The 23,487-nt window shown below is 41.3% G+C and overlaps 1 protein-coding gene across 1 annotated transcript in view; it reads right to left on the bottom strand.

The window, feature by feature from the left end:
* fstl5 (follistatin-like 5) overlaps positions 1-23,487 on the bottom strand; it is a 345,847-nt gene that overhangs the window by 213,894 nt on the left and 108,466 nt on the right. The window lies entirely within an intron of this gene.

The following is a 23,487-nucleotide window of genomic DNA, read 5'->3' as shown; positions in this document are numbered from 1 at the left end:
CACTTCCAGGTACTAGCAGACCGGCAAATATGTGAGAAATAAACATAAAAAACAAATCAATATTTCTGAAACTCAAGGGAGAGTTACTGAACCTACTTATTTCTCAGACTCATTAGCCAAAAATGTCACACCTACTGCTAAAAAAGTTATAGTTATAGGTTATATTTACTAAAGTCACTACTTCCAGGGTTAGCATAGCTGCTGCACCGGTTATCTCCGCTAACCCGGATGTGCCGATTTTGGTAAATATTACTTTTATAGCAGTAGGTTCAGCATTTTTGGCTCCTGGGCCTGATAAATAAGTATGTTCAGTAGCTCTCTGTTGAGTTTCAGAAATATTGATTGTGATATTAAAGAGTTTTTTGTAGTTTCTCACACATCTGCGGATCCGGAAGTAGAGCTGTGACGTCACCACTTAACAAACGTATAGATTTGCTTAGACATGCGTTTCCCGTGACGTGACACATTGTTGTGGCCGCCATTTTGAATACCAAAACACCCAACTCCGCAGTTATACCATCCACCTGTTGCGCTGTGGGATGTACGAATGCCCTGTCTCAAAAAAAGGGACTTGCTTTCTACAAGTTTCCTAAAGACCCAGTTCGTCGACAGAAATGGATAACTGCCATCAGGAGAGACCACTGGACTCACACAGCCGACTCCAAGCTGTGCAGTGAGCACTTTGTTTCAGGTAAGTGTAGCAACGCGGCCGCCATTGAAACAGTTGCATCAATGTAACGCAAGCGAGGCTAGGCTACAAACAAACGCTAGGCTATCCGTTAACTTACAGGAATACACTGTGGCCTAGGCTGTAAGCTCCAGCAACATGAACACACTTCTCTTGTAAACGTTACCCCGATCCATAGCTGATTAAACCATAAACTATCGATAAAACACAACTCATAGTAGGCTAAAACAAAATAACAACCCTCATAGCTTTACTGTTTGCTTAAGAGAGAAGCACATGTTCGCCATGAATTCTTTAAATGAGTGCCGACACATGCCAACGTTCGCAAAAGGCAATCGGAAACGTTTGTTTATTACTTACCCTTCTTGTGACCAAGAACATTTTGCGCCTCTTCACCTGATGTATCTCGGCATCCGTAGCCCATCCTGAGATAAAGCAGTGATAGGCGTCTGTGCTCTTAACAGCCTTGAGGGCTTCACCGGTGTGTGAGGAGGGATTACGGACCAAATAAATGTAGATAGATGTCCACAAATGTGAGATGCGGCAAACTGTGAATGGTTTTAGGTGGTGATAAAAAATCCTCAGGCAGTTGATAAGGATCAAATCCCAATATTTTGATCTTCTTTGTGTATCTGTTCAGCTCATCTGTTGTCAAGTGTGCAAGTTTTTGATGTAGCATCTTGAATTCAATACACTGTTGCACTAGCCGCCAGTGTTCAAAATGGCGGCTAGAACTGGAAGTCACGTGACTGAAACAGATGTATAGCTTCATGCTAGTTATTATTCTTTTTTTTATTCATGCTTTTACAACTTCTTCACACTCTTTGACCATGACATTTTTTTGTCGTAGCATATAACTTAAAATAATGTACATAATAGGCTACGCCCAGGTTAACAAACTGTATATGAAGTTATGCATACTGTATAAAAAAGACAGCCCATTATGATTTAGTCATAAAACTGCCTCCACTTCTAAGTCTACATTAACACATCGAAGAGGTAACAGAAAACCTTTAAAATTCACATCACAGGTCTTCATGCCAAAAGAGTCAACGTTTAAGCTGCTCAAGACGTTAGCATGCAGTTTGGTGGTTAGCATTTAGCCTCATCACAATAAACAGATTCGCGGATCACATCTATGAACCCTCTTAGGAAAAACTGCAGTGACAGCTCGGCTCTTACATCTGTCGCATGTTGTATCCAAGGGTAGATGTAACAAAAAGTAAATGGAGTTACTAAACATACAGCACCAGATATATTTTTGCCGCAGGAAAATAGTTGAAGGCCCCCATACGTTACACGATTATGAATATTTACAAGACAGCTGATCTCCAGTCTATATATGAGATCTAATTTGATGCAGTGCTTCCTGGCCACTCCCCGATGAAATCCATTCTGAGAGCTTAGACCCGCGGTGCATGGAGTTCACTGTGCTCTCAGATTTCCCTTACCACTCCACTTCCCAACAAATTGCCCTTCTGTTATCCCTATACCCGCCTCGCGCATCTACTGCCTGTCTATCTATCCGGCGCTTATCTCACTTCAGCTATAACACAACATACTGAAAACATTACTATTGATATCAGTCCAGTGCCGCGGCGGAGAAATGAGGGGAATAAAATCAATTGAAAACCACCTCTTTGCTGCGCATCGCTGTTTTGCAATGATTTAATTTGCCACTCAGATATTGATTGGTGCACACCGCACTGTGCAGAACTCCCCATGTATTCTCATTTTTAATAAAAATAAGTAAAGAAAACGCAATCTGTCACATTTACTGAAAAGCATGTGGAGGTCATTTTATCTAAGAAGAAACATGGATATTATGTCAGATGGTTAACAGTGTTTGGCATTGGTAGCCATCTGATATAAATATATTAAAGGGGCTAGATGCAAGTTAGCCATTTTATACTCACTACTGCCACCTCAGGTCTTAGGCGTAACTGCACCTTCTATATTAAGCTCGTGCATGACGGCAATTCGGACCCGAATTAACACCTTTTTGAGTGCAGGATTTTAGAGGCAGTTGTGGTAAATATGTCTGGGCTCATTCAACACATTAGGACATTGTTGAAACATGTAGGGGGAGGAAAATACTTAATAATTCAATATTAACTTTAATATTGAATAACTGCCCTCTATTTTAATGTGCTAATTTTATGTGTGATTTTATTCTTGTTTTCTGTAAAGCGTCTTTGAGTGTCTTGAAAAGCGCTATACAAATAAAATGTATTATTATTATATTATTATTATTATTAATTTTTACATTTTTAAACTTCGTATAGTCCCTTTAATGGTCACCTTTTGTTACTTGCTTTGTACGAGACATCGTACATGAAACGAGATCATTGTTGTAGTTGTGCTTCGTTTCTGTTAACTATATGAACATTTAAAACAGTGCTTTGTAATTTTGGGTTGGTTCTTCTTTTGCCAATAAGGTAAATTAGAATATGATGCTGCTAACTGTATGATTGATAATGTAGTTGCAATAGGATGAAGTTAATTCATAAAAGGTTGCGCTGTGTGCATGTGGGCATGCGACTGATACTGTTCTTTATGTAGCCTTATCATTCTTGTTTCGTAATCAGTATTACTCCTTTTGGGGGAATGTACAGTACATGGGTTTCAGTCATGTACTGCAAATGTAAATGCCTCCCTAAAGGGTCATTTCAGCCATGATCAGAAACTGCACGTGTATATAATCGATGTTTTTTTTTTTTTGCTGTTGTTTCCTTGTTGTTGTTTCTTTGTTCCACTATGTTCCTCATGAAATGAGAATTTTTATTGTATTGATTTTGGGGGTGGGCTCTTATGAGCTCTTTGCTTCGGCCCACTCCGTTTGAGCTGAATGTTTACTGCGGAAATAAACAAATAAACTAAATGTCTGTGGAGAAGAGCTGCGAGCTAAGGAACACTCAGCACTTAGAAACAGTGCGCTGCCAGTGACTTCAACTTGTAGCTTATGGCAATGTTTACCCTTGTTTAGGATCTTTCCGTGAAGAGATAAGACTGGAGTCATAAATATTGTGCGTGATAGTATTAGCATAGCAAAGCCAAAGATATTCGTAAACAGAAAGAATGGTTGTATGTTAATGTTGTAATGCCTATGAATCAGACAATATTGAAGGGCCCGAAGCACAGAGGGAAAGGCCCAGAAAGTCCTCTATGGTTTTGGCTTCATAATGAACAAGAAGACATGGAGCTAAGGAATGCTGATCCCACACATTACTGAGGTATTTGAAATGCTCTGGTGGATTTCTATGGGCTTCTTGTCTTTTTTGAACAGTTTAAGAGAGAAACTGTTTCTAAAAAGTTGCAGTCACAAACAGAGTAATGTGGTAAAAGCTGTTCATTACAATGAAGATTGCAATGAATGCCAATGAGTAAACGAATAGCATGTACATAGTACATCAGCATGCACTGTCCCGACCAAATAAACCAAAAAATGAATAAAAACATTCACTGAGCTGAAATGGGGCCTCATGTTGAATTCACCGTATTCACCCATGTGAACTTCCGGAATAAGGTGGATACAAGCAGCCTTCTCCGAGCCAAATCAAAACAAGTTGGGCTGTGATTATGCTAATGTAACTTACAAATATGCAAATGAACAATGAACAAAACTAAGGGGAAAAATCAGGGTGGACTTGCTTTTTCCACCTTTTAACCTTTCCTCCAAGATAGGGTAAAAATGCAAATGTTTAAATCGGAGCTAAAGAAGGAACAGCTCAGTCTGAATGCTTCACATTACACAAACCTTTTCTATTTAATATGTTTAAAAGGTAACAGTAATTCTGCCCTGATTTCAGAAACATAAAACAACTTCTTCTTGCTGAAAGTGTAGCAGACAAAACCATAGCAGTCAGATAAGACGGTGGGGCAGTTGGTAGAGCGATGATCGGAAGGTCGGGGGTCCGAATCCACCAGTGTCTGCGTTCACTGGTGTATGAATGAGAGAGTGAATGGGTGACTGGTTCCTTGCTGTAAAGCGCTTTGAGTGCCTAGTGTAGGTGGAAAAGCGCTATGTAAGTTACCAAGACTGAAACACTCTTTGTAGTAGAGTCAATTCGAGCGCTGACACGAACCGAATGAGCCCAGTGAAGGGGCTTGTGAGTGGAATAACGTCATCAGGTGTGCTTTTGTGTGTGGGAAGTGAGCAAACAGAAAGTGCAGATTTTCTCAAGCATACAGTACAGCCCTCCAGGTACGGTACCTTTCAGACAAAGGAAAAACAATATCACATGGACAACAGTTGGCATAATCCAATTTATGACAATCCACTACTTACTACTGCTGGTCTGACAAGGTAACCTGTGCTGCATCAAAAGGGACTACGGCGAGGTTAATGCCATAGTAATCCGCGATGTAAAATAAACCCAACAACTCAAATCAGTCTACAGCTTCCGAGTCTGACAGCCACATTAATCACTCTGATGAAGTAAATGCAGAGTCTTTATAAACAACAATGAATCAAAGCCTTGAAATGAAACACCCACTAAATTGTTTACACGTTTTCTGCTTTATCGCATTTTACAAAAATAGGCCCATTGCCAACGTCGTAACGCTTCTGAGCCCCTTTTCATCTCGTAATATGTCTCTCAGATTAGACTTCTCACAGAAACAAACTGCGGAACATTCTTGGTTATATGTTGTTACGCCGATAATGCAATTTCTTTTTCATGGAAATACAGCGTTTGGAAGAGGTTCAATGTCATGGTTCGCCTTCCATTCCCCTGTTTTGAGTTTGTTTTCTTCTCTTTGTTCCATTTGTGTCCAAAGTGTTTTATTTTGACATGTTTTTTTGTTTTTGTTTTCAGGTGCTGTGGTTTGCTGCTTGACTAGTCCTGTGTTTTCCATGTCCTTTGTCGGTTCACGGCAAGCCCTGAGTCCCGTCAGCCCTGGTTCCTTGGACTTTTCATTTTGTAAGTTCTTTGTTTGGATGGACTGGATAAAGTAACTTCTGGGAAAGCTTGCCCCAGTCTCTGTGAGCTTGACTCTGTATTCATTCTTTTCCCCTTTTATTATCTATGTATGTTAATGTTGTTGTCTCTGTTGTAGTTTTATGTCTGTACAGCACTTTGTGATTTGTATCTGTGAAAACGAATAACCTTTACTTACTTCTGTTAGTTTGACATTTTGTTTCTCTTTTGGACTTCATTCAAGTAGAAGAAAACATGTGCAGGACATGAAAGATATGGTTGTTTTTTTTAGAACTATATAAAACAACGTTTGTTTTAATGGGGCTATATCATGCAAAATTGATTTTTTGGAGCTTTTAACCATGTAGTTATGCAATTTCCTTATCAAACACGCCCCCCAAGTGCTTTTTGGCTTCATTGACGCAGTTCTCAGTAATCCTCCTGAATCCTGCTCTCTGAGCAGCTGCTCCGCCCTCTGCAGGAAAACCACAGAGTTGTGACACTCTGACGTTTTTTACGTCATAGTGTCAAATGGGAAGAGTCCAATGTCTGTAATGTAATGCCCTACAGCCGGATTTTAATTTATAAAACAGCTTTTTCATTATTTATGAAAGAAACAAAGAAAAAAAGGCACCCGAGGCACTTCCAGGTCAGCGCTGCCCCTACGGCCAAAACAAACGCACCGACTGAGCGTCTGTGAAGAAGGAGCTCCTTCTCACCTAGCCTGGACACACCTGTTCTTTTTTATTCCCTAACAATAATGTCACAGAGAAAAAAAAGTGCGTTTGGCTACGAGGACTTTATTCAACCTGCCAAAGAAGAGGCCACTCGTCAGAAGCTGTTTTTTCTCTCGGCGACAATCACTAAAATAGTGTTTTTCTGTGACTGTCTCTGATGGATGCTCGGTGAACCTATGCCAGAATCAAAGTGGTTTAATTTTTATAACCAACGTGACTCTCATTATTGTAAACACCTGATGGAGCGGCCAGGACAGAGCGGTGAGTAAATCCAAACGTGTGTCAGCTTGTGTGTTAGCCATTTATGAAGCTGTGTTGCAGATGTCAACTCCTTATAACTGCATTGTGAAGTAACTTCCCTTATTGCTGTGGTATTTTTATTTCTACTACAGTAAAGTTGAATGAGCGGAGAGAGGGGGCGGAGTTAACTGAATCGAAGCGTTGTGTCTTCCGAGTTTGAAAAATACCTCCAGAAAATACTTATATTCATCACAAAAATGAGTGCTCCATAGTGGTAGAGGAACAATATATCATATAAATGCCTCTACTTAACTTTGGAATGGCTAAAATAGCATGATACAGATCCTTTTAAGTCTTTTCTCATTTCCCATAGTCTCTTTGATTAAAACCGATGTAAAGTGCAAAAACAGTTTGATCTTGATGTAAAAATATATTGTTTTCATCGCAGCTTTTGGGAAAGTGGCCCCTGAAATCAGACATTTTAACAAGCAACAATAACAAAAAATGCCTTGCGAAATCCTGGAGGGACTGGGTAATAAAGCCTGAATGCATCACATCGCATCCTTGAACAGTCCCTCAAAGACGCTTTGATAACCCGAGGAGAGATGCATCCTGCCGACGATAAATCACAAATAGAAGCACAAAGCAACGCTAGATCTGACAATGCTTTTGGCCGTCCTTCCAAACTTAATGATCCCATTTCCAAGGCCTTAACGAGGGGCATGTTCTTTGGCACGGCTTTGGAACACGGCGCTAGGTCTCTCAAAGAGGTCGCGGCGTTAATGGTCGCTCACAAAGTCATTAAGAGCGGCAAAGAACACGAGGGAGAGCTTCAGAGGAGGAGACTCCCATGGGTGCAGCATGTCGTTAAGGCCGGGGCCCCGTCGCTATGATGCTTCACAAGGGTTTTTTGTTTTGTTTTTTCATACTTGCACCCAAAGGAGAAATCTGAAAAAGAGGGGCGGAGACGCCAGGGGAGCGCCGGCAACAAGGAGTTCAAAACTGGTCTAATTGCTGTTTGTCTCACTGAAGGCACAAAATGTTCAACAAAATGTATTGACTATTGGACACCTTAGCATTGGCAAATTCTTTACTGAAAACAAAAGCTATTTCGAGTTATATTTGAACATAGGAGCCCTTCTTTTTGTAGAAGAAAGTGGTCAGTAGAAACGCCACATATTTTTCAGAGGTCATTTCACACCTTCAGGGAGCCTAAAGGGGCCGACCAGCTCTCTCCCCATGATTCCGTAATGTGACTCGCCACCTCTTTGCTGACGTCACAGCCTTGTTGGGACATGGTGGCCATTCACCAACCATCCACTACTACATCCATCTGACCATCCAGGGTTACACATGAACATCTGCACAAACCCGTGTGTGCTCTGAATCAGCCACAAATCTCTTAACAGTACAACGATTACGCTTACACATTTACACTTACACTTTTCCTCAACAGAGAGATCCTTTTTCTTTCCCATATTGCTTGAAAATGCTGGTCTGCTTAATAACATTGAATGTCCTTTTCCAGTAGTTTTTCCCTTAACTGGGCTTAACCTGACAACTAATCATCACAGGTTTCTGAGATTGATGTCAGTGAATCAAAGAGCCCTGAGATACAATACCATCCATGAGTTTCTTTCTTTTTTTTTCTTTTTTTTTTTACCTTTTTGACACTGAAATACAATTTGCATAACAATTTGCTTAATAAAGATAAACCGTATAAGTTTACAGGTGTGTCTTATAGAGTACCTTAAGTCTCTGGATGTTGTAGGACTGTCTTGGCTGACACGTCTCTGCAACATCGCGTGGCGGTCGGGGAAAGTGCCCCTGGATTGGCAGACCGGGGTGGTGGTCCCTCTCTTTAAGAAGGGGGATCGGAGGGTGTGTTCCAATTACAGAGGAATCACCCTCCTTAGCCTCCCCGGTAAGGTCTACTCCAGGGTGCTGGAGAGGAGGATCCGGCCGATAGTCGAACCTCGGATCCAGGAGGAACAATGCGGATTTCGTCCTGGTCGTGGCACACTGGACCAGCTCTATACCCTCCGTCGGGTGCTCGAGGGTTCGTGGGAGTTCGCCCAACCAGTCCACATGTGTTTTGTGGACTTGGAGAAAGCGTTCGACCGCGTCCCTCGTGGTGCCCTGTGGGGGGTGCTCCGGGAGTATGGGGTCCGGGGCCCTCTGCTAAGGGCTGTCCGTTCCCTGTATGACCGCAGCAGGAGCTTGGTTCGCATTGCCGGCAGTAAGTCAGATCTGTTCCCGGTGCGTGTTGGTCTCCGCCAGGGCTGCCCTTTGTCACCGGTTCTGTTCATTACTTTTATGGACAGAATTTCTCGGCGCACCCAGGGGCCGGAGGGTGTCCGGTTTGGGAGCCTCAGAGTCTCATCTCTGCTGTTTGCAGATGATGTTGTTCTGTTGGCTTCAACAAACCAGGACCTTCAGCGCGCTCTGGGGCGGTTTGCAGCCGAGTGTGTAGCGGCCGGGATGAGGATCAGCACCTCCAAATCCGAGGCCATGGTTCTCCACCGGAAAAAGGTGGTTTCCCCTCTTCAGGTCGGTGGGGAGTCCTTACCTCAAGTGGAGGAGTTCAAGTATCTCGGGGTCTTGTTCACGAGTGAGGGACGGATGGAGCGTGAGATCGACAGACGGATCGGTGCGGCGTCAGCAGTGATGCGGTCGCTGTATCGGTCTGTCGTGGTGAAGAGGGAGCTGAGTCGGGGGGCAAAGCTCTCGATTTACCGATCGATCTACGTTCCCACCCTCACCTATGGTCATGAGATTTGGGTAGTGACCGAAAGGACAAGATCGCGAATACAAGCGGCCGAAATGAGTTTCCTTCGCAGGGTGGCTGGGCACACCCTCCAAGATCGGGTGAGGAGCTCAGTTACCCGGGAGGAGCTCGGAGTAGAGTCGCTGCTCGTCGAAAGGAGCCAGCTGAGGTGGCTCGGGCATCTGTTCCGGATGCCTCCTGGTCGCCTCCCGCGGGAGGTGTTCCAGGCATGTCTTAGTGGGACAAGGCCTCGTGGAAGACCCAGGACACGGTGGTGGGACTATGTCTCCGAGCTGGCCTGGTGTCGCCTCGGGGTCCCCCCAGAACAGCTGGAGGAGGTGTGTGTGGACCGGGAAGTTTGGGCATCTCTGCTGAGACTGCTGCCCCTGCGACCCGGCCCCGGATAAAGCGGAAGAAAATGGATGGATGGATGGATTATAGAGTTTAGGATCAAAATGTAATGTTATAAAATGAAAATTACCAATAGCATTAAAAAAAACTCCCTCAGTTGTCAAGTGGGCTTAATAGTACATCTACCACACACCAATTGATTTTATGTGAACAATAATGCCAATATTTTTTACATTTTAAAATCCCATGTGTAATATTATAGAATGTGACATAAAACCAAACATAAGGAATGCCAGAACATCGTAGTGGTTTTGACCACACAGTCCTGAGCTAATAAAAACTAGCTATAAAAACTTGGAAGATTTATATTCCCGTTTAATTCTTCTCAGGTCACTTCACAATATATCTACAAACTCATAGTGCAATAGACAGTGTGTGCGGAGTCGTTTAAGCTAACTTCCTGTTAGCCAGTATTGGGTAAAGACTACTTCCTGTCCACATTTTAACATAAAGGAAAAATGTATTTAAAAACATTTTTTAAAGAAGAAAACTAAAATATTCTGAGCTATAAAATATATAATATTAATGTAAAATAAAAATAAAATAAACACCAAGCTGAGTGTGTTTCATGAAAAGTGGTTCAGATAGTGGAGTTATTTCACCATTTGTTAGCTTCAATTAGCACTAGCCTTTAGCTTCTGGGCAAAAACAGCTCCAGTTCAAGTCTCCAGTTACAACAGTTTACATCCTGTGTAAAGTTTTTAGTCCTGTATTTTGTTGTTAATTATCCAAAAGCTTTTCTGCCATTTACAGTTGAAATATTTATTTATTTCTGCGAGACATGGCCAATTCTGCATATGAATAAAACACAAAAAGGAAACAGTAGATACTTTAGCAAGTTAGCATCATGCCGCTATGGACAGAGCCTATTCAAAATCATTTCACTTTATGGAACAAAAAAAGCAATAAAACTACAAGCAACATTTAAAAATGTGTCCATCAATTGCGGCTTTACTGACAGCCAAATTCCTGCCTATTTCCTATGAGCGTATATGATGTGGCACATAATTGGACGAGGTGTATGCGTGGAAACCACTTGCTTGACGTGCTCCAACCTTCGCCGTAATTGTCTCCTTCTCACAATTGCACGTCGCCTCTTCCAGCCGCAGATTGGACATGCTTTTTATGCACCACTTAATTTTCAATCAGATCCCATCCCCGGCTAAGTCTCCGCGCAGTCAAACTGGGGGTCATGTGCTCTTACCGCCGCTAATGAGAAGCTTCAATCAACACGTGCGGTCATCTTCTTCTCGGAGAACAAGAGCTGTTAGCTGGCATGGAGCGGACCATTCCCACACAAGTTTGGCACGGACCATCACCAAAAGTGGCACAGCAGATATCAAATCCTGACTAATGATGCGAAATCTTGGAAATCAACATGACATTTGTGTGTTTGTGTGTTTGTATGTGTGTGTGTGTGTGTGTGTGTGTGTGTGTGTGTGTGTTGAAAAAGTTTGGTCCAAATGGGAGTTTAAAAATACTTGGTGAGCAGCGCAATTAAGATGGTCCCGCAGAGGATGATTAATGATGGAGACAGACAATCCGCAACCTCAACTTCATTACCGCACTATATTGAAAAACAAGTCATGTAGAACATTCTGCAGGTAGCTCCAAATTAAAAACAGGTGTCAGGGCCTAATGGATTCAAGAAACATTTATAAAAAGTAAAGTAGCAGCAACTTACTTTGAGGAAATGCACGAAGAATACCATAAACCCAAAGACACAGACGGCGTCTCCGGAGTCGCCCATATATGGTCATTTTTTTAAACAGTTAAGGGGGAAAACAATTTGGAGAAAAATTTAAACTTTTTCTAATTATTCAAAAACTACTTTAACAAATGCTGAATTATGAATATAGTTATCTACTAAATAAAAATACAAAGACATGGAGAGGAGCAAAGTGGTTAAACAGCCCATAAATACATACACAACGGAAAAAACATGGTGCGTTATGTTAGCATCGTGCTAATGCTAACGCTAGCTAGCTTTCACTTCTACTGAACAATCTGCTGTCAATAAACATCCATATCGACCCGATTTAGACTTGACTTTATTTGTAGGTGATAAATACGTTCATATTTTGCCAGAAAATGGCTAAAAAGAGTGAACAATTGTGTTTACCAAAAGAGTCTATTTTCCTCGGTGAAGCCACACCCCCTTCTGTGACGAGATGCCGTCTGTATTTATTGGCTTATCATAAGAGATCACCAAAACCCCACCCCAAAACGGTAATTGTCCAATCAGGCATCCTTGCAACCGTTACTATGTCGACAACCTCTAATGCAAAACAATGGGACATACCAGCAATGAGCACTGAGCAGATGCACTTTCTTTTTATTGCTAACCACCAAAAACCCTACCAGACAAAGTAAAGAAGAAGAAGCAAAATGGTGAAATAATCTGCCTACGGAGGATGTAAATCAGACACGAGGTACCACAAGAGTATGTCTGGGAGAGTAGAGTTATTTCCCTTCCCAAAGGGAAAGCACAACCTGAGCATTGCCTACAATGGATCAAACAATGTGGACGGCCTATGCCCAGCTAAATGCCTCCAACATAAACAAGCATACGTCTGCTCTAAGGTAAGGCCAAGACCTAGCCGATAGGCTTACACCTTAGCATGCTAACAATCATAACATTACACAAACTGGCACTGGAGCTGTAACTTTAACTGCGATGGTGACATTTTTACAACTCTACTTAAGTTATTTTGTTTCCCTTTATGATACATGTACTGTGAATTTTGTCTTGGTCCTGATAGCTGGCTCCAGATCATTACCAATGTGGCACCTGTAGGTTTAGCTAGGGTTGGCTAACTTTAGCAAACCGGACCAATGTTTCTATTTTTAGGAATAGTAGAAAAGTGCTTACCGGATAGTGCAAGAGCACGACTGGTCCACAAAGCTGTGCTGTTGCATTTAAGGAAGAGATCATGAGGCTTCTCTGATTTTGCTTGAGACCTGTCAGTTTGCTTTAGTGTCAATAGTTGTCCTTTATCCTTCGTTGCATTGTGTAATATTTTGAATATACTCCCCTTTTGCAGATTGCAATCCCTTTTGCCTCGATCTGGAAGATATTGTGCATTTATTTCTCCAATTAGAGTCACTCTAGCAGCAGCATCAGAAAGTATGACCGACATAGCAACAGATACTAAGGGAGGCGGGGCTTGGTCAAAGGTAAATTGTGAGTTTTTAGATCTGTTTTGTTTTTAGCTAAAAATTCGTTGTGATTAACTGTTAAAGAGGATGCACACTTTTTGTTTTAACTTATTGTCAAAGGAAAGTCACTTGCAGTAAAATGAATTTGGAGATAAAATAGAAAGAGTAGCAGATTATGAATTGTGCATTGTTTGTATTGCCGATTGCATCCTCCAAAGACTCAATTTCTGCAAAACTCCAAGATCAGAGCACACGCTTTCAATTGTTAATATTCATTCTAATGTGTGTGTGTGTCGCGTGCATTGCCAGTGTGAGGAAAAGGCTCAGAAAAAACTCTTGTCAGGACCCGTGGGTCTAGTCAAGACTGTGGTGTGAGTAGAAATTTGGGAAGTAAGCGGGAGTGTTTGTTATAAAGTTTTTTGGCCGTTAATACATTATCGGTTCCGACAAACTTTCAAATTTTTAAAAAAAATAAAAATCTTCCCAAACAATTTGTTTCACACAAGCCTTTTCTTCAATGCCTCTTCTTTCATTCCCGCACGCTCCATGCAGATAATTAAGCGCTAAGACTTTGACACACTTCTGTTTTCGCTGTGGAGCTAACCATCGATCAGACACACTTTAACGAGCTTGAAACCCGACATGCGTGACGCTCTCACCTGCGGCTGCCCTGTTGGATATTCATTACTATGTGGCACGCACGCCCCCATATTGGTGATTTGATTGGACGCATTAGCTTGAGGACAAGTAATCAGCAACGCATTTAACACATCATCAAGGGCGCCTTCCCCCTTTTTTCTTTTTTTTTTACCCATTAATAACCCCGTGAACCGCAATAACAACTGGATCTGCTCGCAATTACCCATCGCGATTGCAGCCGCTTTCTTTTTTCGCGCGGGAGAAAACAAAGCGCTAATTCCTCGAAGCGGTGTCGGATTGAAGACGGTCGGCTCAGAAGTAAATATTTAAAACGCCGAGGACTATTTCGGTGTTTGCTAAAAAACGCGGCGTACCAAAAAAACAAAGCTCGGAGGCACGGGGATAATTAATCAGCCTGGCGGGTTGCTGTGTCCTCTGTCGTGAACTCTCGCCCAATGAGAAATTGATTACGTATCAGTCACGGCGAAAGGAAAGGCGTCTGGACAGAAAGGGGGGGGGAAAAAAAGAATGAAAATGAGAGAAAAAGAAAGGTGTTCCATACTCCCCACCGGCTGCTGTTGATCTAGTATTGATCGCGCAACACGGATCAATAATCCCACCATGCTTTGCACACATTGATACGATTGGGGCCAAACAGGGAAGGGTGCGGAGGCAACAGGTCACATGATTGGACCGGGGCATAGTCATTAACGCCATTGACAAAGCGATCGCTCTGGGGAATGTTATGAGCCGGCGATAATTATTGATAATACAGCTCTTATTGTTGCTTTATCACAGTAGTCGATGGCGAGCTGTCGGGGAGTATTATTTGTGTTGTGTATTGCGCACACTATGAGAAATGTCAACAGAAAACGATTACCAATATTTAACTTTCCTCAGAGTAGATTCAGTATTTATGAAGCTAAGGAGAGAAAGTGCTCCTTCGAAAGTATATCGTTGCTTAGTTTTCAAGTCAAATCGAGACAAGAAAATTCGACTGTGATTCTGTGAATGTAACACGTTCATGGGAAGAGTAACCAACCAAGAGCCAGATCAGATTATAGCGCAAATAACGTTAGCAGTGTTATACCAATCTTGAATTTCAGCTGATAATTGCTGCTTGTTATTACTTGCTGCTGAGCGGAACATGCCTCATTTGAACAAATCACAACAACGTTCAAAAAGTATGATAGTAAAGCAAATGAAGACGTCAGTTTGAAGACAGATGTTTGAGATTGTAAGTATGTAGCGTAGATAGACATGGCATGTGGGAACATCCACAAAACGTCACGTCTAAAGCTTCAACAAATGCTGAATTATGGATGTGTTTCCTTCCAACGAAAGACACAAAGACACGGATAGTCAAAAAGTGGTTCAACGGGCCGATTTTGTGCGTATAACAGATGATGCTAACCAAATTACTAACGTTAAATTCATGGTGCTTACCAAAAGTTGTTTTTTCCCTTCTAGTGGAAAATATGCTGTGTCAAAACATTTTGATTTCGGCTAGACTTTAGGACAATTGACTTATGTGTGCGAAATAGTCCAGCAGGAAACGTCTAAAAGAGAATGAAGATATAATAATTTTCTTCCCTCTCAGGCCACGCCTCCTAGCATGAAACATTGCCCTCTGTATCTAATAGAAGAGCAATGACAGCAAATGTAAGACCTGCAGTCCAACCACTCCTGTCCAAAGTAATCGCTAAACCATATTACTGAAACAAAACACTATTTCGGGAATGATTTTGAAGCTGATACAACTTTGTATTATGAGACAAACGATATGAAAGTCTATATTTGTGTACAATAAGTAGGGACTTTAATATGGTTGACAAGCAGAGCAAACAAGTGACCATCATGCATTACAGTAAGTGATATAATAGAAGAGACAGACGGAGGACTCCCAAGATAGAAAAGCAAAGGTAAGTATGGAACTGTATAGTGTTTTTCAACAGCACAAGGCGTAACGGGGCAGTTGTTTATGCACCTTTATTTAATGTGACGATGCTTCCCCACTGAAAAACAAATTGCAGAGGCGATGTCATCCACCAGTGCTGAGACAAACAACCAAGCAAGTGCAGACATGTCAGGCCTCAAAGCCAATCCCCGGGAGTGTGGGGCTAGGCATCATTACTACTGACGTCATGAGGACAACATAGACAACTACTTTCCATTGTTCAGGCACAGTGCGAAATCAAGCCAGCATCGACCTTGTTAAGTTGGATTCAAAATCTCACAAAAGCCCTGCTGTTGTGCGAAACAATTCTAGTCAGCGCTTTATAACCCCTGGTTTTCCACCTTTCCAGATGCTGAAAAGAAGTTTCTTTATGAGGATAAGTCTGTTATTTTAAGTTCGGGAGCATGGGCCAAACCTCACGTACGGCCCCCACTGGTTCTTTTGCCCCATGCTTTTCTACCCTTTTCGTCTCCTCAGCCGTTGACATGTCCTAGCCTCAGACGTTTTTCCTTTTCTAACCTCTACTTTGCAAGTATCTGGCTCATGTCTTTTTGTTAAGTCAGTCCATGGTTCACTCAGCCGTCCATTCTTTCAGGCTTGTTTTGGGGGATGAATCTCAATCACCAAGGAAACAGAGCCCACTGAATGGATTCAAATGGAAATTTGTCTTCACTTAGAAGCCCAACTTTTTTGAGAATCATCCAATTCTCTTCTTCAAAGGCCTCCAAGTGTCCATTCAAATCCATTCACTTACTTTTGAACACTTTTGAACATTTTCATCAATGATTCTTTTCCAGTCAATACTACAAACCAAATGACAACACAGAGGTCGTCAACTGGACTGGGTTGTTTGAGTTGAGGGAAACTCGCTTAATGGAAACACCTCTTGATCAGGCCAAGGCCAGGCCGAATGACTGACTTAAGGTGAATAGGACGTCTCAGTTTAAACAGAACAATTGCATGGCCAGAATCGTTATAATTGAGAGCAGGGGAGGCTTTTGTGAAGAAGAACAACCCAGTCCAGTTGATGACTTTGGAGACGTCTACTACAATAGGTTCAGTTTACCCTAGCAGCACAATGAGATAAACCCCTTGAGTGAAACTTCCAAAAGTCACATCCAGAATATGTGACCTCCTTTTTATCCACTGAAATACTTTTGAGAGGAGAAAAAAAAAGAAAAAAAACATTTCAAGCCCAGTTCTATAATGCTTACAGACACATTATTGCCCGAACTCCAGAACATTTAATCTAATAAATGTATACACTTCGTACAAAATCAAACCCTTTTCTTACTCTTCTTTTGTGGTGGAAACCATTGATCTCTTCTGCTGCAAAAAAGCTTACGTCGTCTTTTTCGTCTCCCCCTAGTCCATCATCTCATCTCTGTATTGAACTTTATAGAGGCTGCCAAAGAAAAGTGTTTGTTTTATTGTCTTGTGTGCGGTGTAACAATCCAAGAATCTTTGCTCTCCAAACTCCGGAAGGGCCACAGAGATTTGCCGTGTGCAACACCAGACGCCCCGAAGAATCCTATGAAGCTACTTCCAGAGCTAACAAGTGCAAAAGCAACACAGCGGAATCGATGCCAAGTCAATCGCTCATAAATTTAATCCTACCGCTGTATCCGTTTTACTTCCGCCGCCCTGGGTGATACAAAAAAGGGGTTGCCTTTCTTGACACTTTACTTCGGTGACATTAAGCTTTACAAAAAAAAAAAAAAAAAGTTTCCTGGGACCAAAGAATAATTGGTGGTGTTTATACAATCAATGGTAGAAAGCAGTGAAGCCTCTCGGGGGAAATAACCCCCACTACCAGCTGCTCTTGCTCCTCCAGAACCCAGCACATTTTTGCTGGACTACATTCAAGGTGCTTCTTCTTCGTGTTGAATAATGTAAAACGGTCAATACGTTATATACTGCATCCAGGCAGTAATGTAACACTAGTAGGTATAGAATGTTGAAGACGTTCAATAGGTTGTGCTCATGTGCACAGAATATTGATGTGGAGGACAGGCCACAACAGACTAATACTGCGAATTTGAGAGGCAAAATTAGGGCTGCGTTTAAAGAAAAGACGCTGCTGGTGATTAGAGAAAAAAAAAAACTCAATTAGAGTTATCAATTTGGAACTTGTTGTAGATTACAGATGAATATGAGGAAAAATGCATTGCAAAGTTCATCATTTCAAAGTATGGTTTTATTTCACTGGTATATTAGTTACAACAGGGAATAAGCTACAGTAGCCTATATATAAGTCAAAGAAATATGTAAAAATTCACATTGTGCCTTGTTTTTCGCAGCTCAAAGCTCAAGCTTTTCAAAATATAGTGAAGTGCAAGAGATTACAAGGTCTGGAGTCTGCAGGAGCGACTAAAGTGGAGATGTTGTTGTGTAAAGAAAACCGCATTTTGAGAAAATATGATCTAAAGTTTTGTAACATGTGAGCATGTGCCTATGTATTTCTTCACTATGTATTAATAAAAAACTGTTAACCATAATGGAATAACCATATTTGGGTTACGGCGTCATCTCGGTCGCCTTATGTACAACACGTGGATACCAAACATGTCATTCTTTGTGAATGGATACACATGGGAAACTGGACGACTTAATGTTGTGTTGTTTTCCGGGAAATCTCCGACTCGCTAGCGGTCAAAACATCCGACTTTAGAATTAAGTCAAGGGAGAAAACTAGCTGAAAATCTCAACACTGACCATTGCATGAAAAATCAACAATTTCACCTCCCGGGCCTCGCCTAATGGAGAAAATGACGTTATTCTGTAATGGTCTTGAAAATCACAATAACGATATTGACGCAATGGAAGTAAAATGGAAGTAAATTATTTAATAACAATAAAGGGAACTAAATTAATAAGGGATCACTTTCATTTAATGCTCAGACGATGCATTTTTCACTCACTCCACACTTGTAGCCATAGTTGCCCTTGGGTAGTCTGACGTAATCGAGGTTGCCAATCTGCACTATTGACCACTCCGATCCCTTTCACACACAGGAAGGGCGGGCATTCGAACTGCCAACGCTCCAAGGCAACCCTTTGAGCCACTTTTAGGAAAATCATTCAGCTCCTCAGTCAGAAGGAAAACTTCAGAGATTTAGAGAATTGTGGCCTCATGCGTCATTGATTATAATATGGACAACATTGCAGTAGCTAATATTTTGGGCTTTGCCTTGCCATCCCAGATAGCAAATCACAACAATGATCACCCATAAAATTATATATTGCATGTCTTCCACTCATGGCACTAGTAAAAGCCAATGTTTCAGAATCCGAAGCATAGTTTAACAGTAATTCTTTTGCTGACTTATTAGCAATCCACCTCTGCTAATTCCGGCTTTGTTTACTCCGCTATCCCCCACGGCTACGCTAACAACAGTGTTTTATTAATAGCTGTGTCTTACCAGCTAAAATGTAACCACTAGAGTCAGCTCTCTAAAATAAACATTTGATTTTCAGAACTCCGAAGTACCCCTGGGTTTTCTTTTCTTGAGTGTTGCTAATGTTGTGAAACAATGAACTTGCAATGAACAAACTATGCTGCTTTCGTAAAAAAAATGAGAATAGTGAGAGTAGTTTCTGAAAAGCAGTGAGTTGAAGTTGAAGTCCAGAGTTTCTCAAACCTGACAACAGTACGGATCAATGTCTATCATCCATTATTTAGCATTAGTTACATACAAGTGACAAAGATAGCGGTGGATTTTATTGTATTTTTTCTTAGTATTAGCCTTGAGGAACATGGTGCAGCTGGTATGGCACCAGACATCATCTTCAAGTTAATTAGACAATCAATGTAGTGATGACCCCTCTACCGAAGGGCCGTATAGAATGCATAGACTGCATTTTCCCATACTATCGATTGCTTAGCTGTCTTATATCAATATAGTTTTTTCGGTATCGCTTTAGATTAAGGCAGGGGTGCCCAATAGTTGGCCCGGCAGACAGTGATCTACTTTTGCACCGCATCTGGTTAATATCAACTCTCTCCCATTCATTCTCAATGGTAAATCTGGATGCAGTACACATTTTGGCCACCAGCGTCAAATTGGGGGCGCTGTTTCATTCCTTTCGCAAAGTTAAGGAAACACTGTTCTGGTGTCTTGGTGTTTATCAATCACAGAGCGTTGTAGCCCACGCTGGCAGCTCACTGCTCCTACAAGTCGATCAGCGACATTGAGGATGAGTCAAATGCAGAGAACAAATTTCGCTACAGAGATTAATAAAGTATAACTTAACAGCAACTTTCCCAGTTTTCCAACTTTTATTGGGTTGTTGACATCAACAAAGGTACATGTTAAAAATTTACTTATAAAAGACTGAACTGACACTTTCAAAATGATAAAATGTGGCATTTTCTTTGAGTCAACACATGAATGAGGTCACTGTAGGCTACTGTAAAACAGTGTTGTTTACGTTTTGCTACAATTGTCGATTTTGTTCAACTAAAACTAGGCTTTTGCCATAGTTAACATTTGTTTTAATGTAGCATGATATTTGCGTAGATAGACTCAAATGCAATATATACCAAAAAAGTGACTATTATAATTTGCAGTTATATGTGTTTCATGCTTGACGTCGCCGTGTTTGGCCTGCGACCCACAGGCACTTTTTCATTTTGGCTCACAAAAGTTTGGGCACCACTGGATTAAGGTGTGCTCATTAAGTATTAATAAGCATTAGTAATCATTTTAGGGTTAGGGGTCAGGGAAAGGTTTGGGGTTGGCTATGAATAAGCGTTTTATTAATGGCCTATTAGCATGTTGACAGATGAAGCAGTGTGTTAATACTTTACAAGCGTTATTATTAATGCTTGTTAGTACCTTATTAATACTTAATGAGCATATAATATAAAGCACAATCATATTTTCTAACAAACTAAATGGAAGAAAAAGCATAAAACTACAAACTTCTTGGAATTAAATTGGTTCATATTGGGTTTTTATGCCACACTACTTCAGCTTAGTTTTGGGTGGTGTACATAGGAAGGAAAAAAAATCCCTACCAGTCAAAATGAAAGTGCATGTAGCAGAAAATTAAAGCGGCAAGTTGGTTATCTTCCAAACTTGCTGATAAACACGCCGGTTCAGCAGCCGACGCTCGGCTTATGGAAATGCTCCCCTTCTGCAAACGCCCAAATATTTTAGCTTCTGTTTTCTTCTATCTCTGCTCCGTCCTATCTTGGGCTCACTTTCATTTCCCATTCCTCTAGGTCATAACTAACCTACATGCAGCCCCGACAACTTAACAGGTCAAGCATAGCATTGAAAATGCCCGCAGCCCGACGTTTGTCACCCATGGGTGCAGCCATAAGGAACGAACAGCTCTTATGTGCGCAGTATACGCAGTAGATTCAAGCTCCCATTGCTTCTGCTGCTCTTTATGGGACGTTTATATAGTACCCGTGCAAATGTGGAATAAAGCCGCGACAACAAATCTATGGAACGAAGATCTTACGACTACAGTGAATTTGAAAGTGCTGTCATTTGCTGCAGACTACCTTTTCAATTTAACAGTAACTCACATTTTGAACAGAAAATCTGAGAAACAAACAAAAGCCTGTAATTAGAGACTTGCTTATGCTCGCTATGCAAACAGTGGCATTACAGAGTTGTAATTAGCTCAATGCCTCAATAAAACACTGCTAGTTTTTGCTATAATAATCAACCCCTTCTGTTTGGCCACAGATTTGTTTGTGACGGTTTTTGCTTATCTGCCATATTTACACACAGACAAGCCCCTTATGCTCCATAAATTCAAAGCTTTTCTTAAATACTACCAAAGGACTGGCAAAAATCAAAGTGTAGCATCTGAAAAATTCACTGGCCTGGAATACACAGCTTTTTTGTTTACACTTTTCTTGACAGCTCACATTATAGAAGTCGAGTACCGCATTTTCAAGACTATAGTCAGTTTTTGGAGCTACTAATATGTGATGTGTTTTCATTTATTTATTTTTATTTAAATATAGAATTTCACATGCCTCTAGAGGGCACTGCAGGCTAATCGAGCACAGAAAGAATGTTTGGAGTGAGCGAGAAGCGGAGGTTACTCTTAGAGAAGAAAACAAAACAAAGTTGACCACAGACTAAAAGCTAGATGGCCACAGCTAGAGGAACGAGTTCGCAAGTAAGAGCTTGAAAAACGTGCTGCCGGGAGAGGCTTGTCAACGGTGCAGCTACGCCTCCGTGGTGACACCGCGGATGAAGATTTCCATGGATTTAGTGATTTGGAGTGAGATCGAGTGTTTGGTGTGTTCTTTATGCTATAGTTTTTTGAACTGTATATGTGACGTTAACATACCAGACACCTATGTAGTTCATTGTTTATGCTTCATGTAGCTAGCCATCAATGTGTTACGCTAGCATACTGTACGCCAGTTCAGCCTGTTGTTTTTTTCTTCACTCAACTGGTGTGTCTTATAGACTTATAGTCCGGAAAATATGGTAACAATGGAGACCTAATGGATGTTAGTGTTACCCTGATTGTGCTCTTACTTTGACTCTGAAACTGTACAGCTAGATTAGCAAACAGCACAAAGCTAATGTTAGCATTATAGCATGTGTACAAATTTGGGGCGCTGGACTACTTTGTTCTCCGTGTACAATACATTCTAAATCTCGCGATTACTGTAAGTCGGTTTGTAGATGTTAGTCATGTGACGCCGATCTTATCTGTACCTGTCAATACACACGACTGATGGAGCGTGGTTGTGTCCGTCGTGTCCCATACATCCCAGAGCATCCGGAATGGCGCTCTCCGGTCCCCGAATGTGACGCCAAGAACAGTAGTTGTTGAATAAAAGGTGACATTGCTGCTCTTCCTGATTGGAGTGGATGGTTTATGTACCTCCATGGCAGAGTCAAACATTTTGAGCGCTCACTAGTGATGCTCAAGCACGCTGCGTGAGCTGCATGCGGCTGCCTGTCACTCAAACTGAGGCGCACCACGTGAACTCAAGTTTACTGTGGAGAGATGGTGCTTTTGTTTACACCTGTTGAGCTGCTGACTGAGGACACCTTTGAAATCTTTTATGGACTTTGTTGTTTGAAACGAGGAGCAGAAACTACCACAAGACTTTTAGCCCACCATGGATCATGGACAGTGTTGAGGAGAATACGTTGAAATTGTATTTAGTTACTGAATACGGAATACCGTTACTTTGTCTAATCAGAGTACTGTATTCTAAATACTTTGAATACTTTTAGAATACTTTCACATTGATTGTACTAATATTCATGTACAAAAATAGACAATACAATACACCTGTTATAAACTCACCATTAACTGCGAACTCAAAAACTCTCTTGGCAAATGTACAGGAGCATCATGTGACACATGTGCAGTATTTATATGAACGGTGGCAAAAGGCATTTTAAATCTTTATTTTATTTTGGGAGGAAAAACAGCTCATTATTAAAAGTTCTTTCTTAATAATGTTGTGCAATATGGAGCTAAAATGTAGTGATTGATACTGTGATGTATTCCATTGATATTTGGAAAGTAACTGTTTTCTAAATACTCTCAAATGAAAGTGCAACTGTACCAGAAACAGTTACTGAATATGAGTATTTTAAATACATGAATTTAGTTACTCCACAACACTGATGATGGACAACTCTTTCTGTCAAAACTAAACAGAAACAAACCTGTCTTCAGGTTAGTAACAAGCGATTTTATTTGTGCCTTGCTTCTGCCTGCTGCATCATTTTCATCAAACAGTCCCATCCTGTGGCGCATAGGCTTGGGCACTGCTGTTGTGCTCACATATGGAGGAAACAAAACTAATGATACATTTGCCCCATAAAACCGGACATTCAACAAAACAGAGCCTACTGTGAGTGACATTTCTGGATTAAAAAAAAGGTCTTTTATGTTGCAAGCCTTAACAATGCAAGGGGAAACAAATCTGTGCACTTTTTAACCCGACCAACTGGCATCACTAGGCTTACTAT

Source organism: Gobius niger (assembly GCF_951799975.1).
Source record: "Gobius niger genome assembly, chromosome: 5".
NCBI classification, from domain to species: Eukaryota; Metazoa; Chordata; class Actinopteri; order Gobiiformes; family Gobiidae; genus Gobius; species Gobius niger.
This window is presented reverse-complemented; position numbering and strand designations above follow the sequence as displayed.